Raw genomic sequence first — 1,559 nt, 5'->3', positions numbered from 1 at the left:
ATCCTACACAGCATGCGGAGATACCACCGCCACAGCATGCAGATGTATTGGAGGAGAGGAGATTTGAGCCGTATAGCGTAGCTTTAGAAGCTGCGGCACTATCGCCAGATTCTATTACGGATCAGCGAGTCCACGGTCCGGCCAAGGTGAGGGATGATTGGGATTCTTATCATGATATGCGCCCCATCGCGCAGCATAGGTACGAACAAGCAAAGCGTAGATGCCTCGAACTAAAAGGTATGAATAGATTTTTATAGTTTATCAGTTATTATTTTAAATTTTAATAGCAAATATGGATTGATTCATCGAAGGTGCCAGGCGACCTCCTAGGCGTGGTCGTAATGCTACCAAGGAATTGAAACTCATCCCTGATATTAATCGGAGGGCTGTGATCCGATGGAAAAGCGTAGTGCCTGTCGGGGCCTTTGCCAATGATTTCAACAATTTCCTCGCCGCTTTATCCAGGAGACAAGATTTCTTCAATATTTTTTTTAACGTGGAAGTCGCAGCGGATTGATGCGCTGGTGGCTTGTTGGAGATATATATGTGTGAGTCATTTATTTTAATTTTCATCATTATTAGTTGTTAGTTTATTATTATGTTTAATACACTGATTTGTATCTATTTTTCTTTATATGCTGAAGTGATTTTTCTTTCTTGATGATAATATTGGTGCCTAGACTTACTGCTTCACGCAAATCAATTTATCATTCAAGAGATGGCAGTTTGAGGTGAAGAAAAAATATTTTCTTCAAATAACAGAAGATTGGGAGCGATTCTGACATCTTGACGAGCGTGTGGATGAAGTAGATTTTTTTGCACTTTGCGATTACTGGGACACGACTGAGATTCAGGTATTATTGAAGTATATATTTTTAATTTATTGTTTGAATTTCTATATTGTTTCGAATTGACATTGTTTTGCAGGCTCAAGCTGAAATAGCAAGGAGGAATCGCAACGCGCCTCGCAGTTACGAGCATCACGGGGGCTCCAGGACATTCAGCCAGCATTATCATCAATTAGAGCTTGAGGTATATAATATATTAGCTTTTACGTTGAGTATAATTTATGTGTTATGGATTAATGATATATTTGAATAAAATAGGGAAGGGGAGATCTCGGACATTTTGTAGATCGTATTCTGACTTCATGGAGCCTGAATTACGCCGATGAAGAGAAGAAAGCAAAGAATAAGGATCTGGCTGTAAGTAGCAGTTCATTTATATATTCAATTTTATATCAATGCATCATTAGTTAGTCAACTTGCCCGGGTTGTTTTGATATATCGCAGGAGAAATTACATGCCAAGGTACAGGAGCAATTGACTCAGTCTCAGGTCTGTTCTAACACTCCTGCCCGGCTAAGTAGAGAGGATGAGGACTCCATCATCGAGACGGTCATTGGACCTAGTAGGAAGAACAGATATCGGTGGAGAGGATCCGAGCAGAGGCCGCACGAGTCTAGTAGCACCTACGAGTCTGCAGCACCACAAGGAACACCAGGAAGCAGTTCATATCAAGACTCGATGGAGCAGCGATTAAAAGCGATTGAAGATTGG

The sequence above is a fragment of the Asparagus officinalis genome, chromosome 9, assembly GCF_001876935.1.
Source record: "Asparagus officinalis chromosome 9, Aspof.V1, whole genome shotgun sequence".
NCBI classification, from domain to species: Eukaryota; Viridiplantae; Streptophyta; class Magnoliopsida; order Asparagales; family Asparagaceae; genus Asparagus; species Asparagus officinalis.
The sequence above is the reverse complement of the archived record's forward strand: the minus strand, read 5'-3'. Positions refer to the sequence as shown.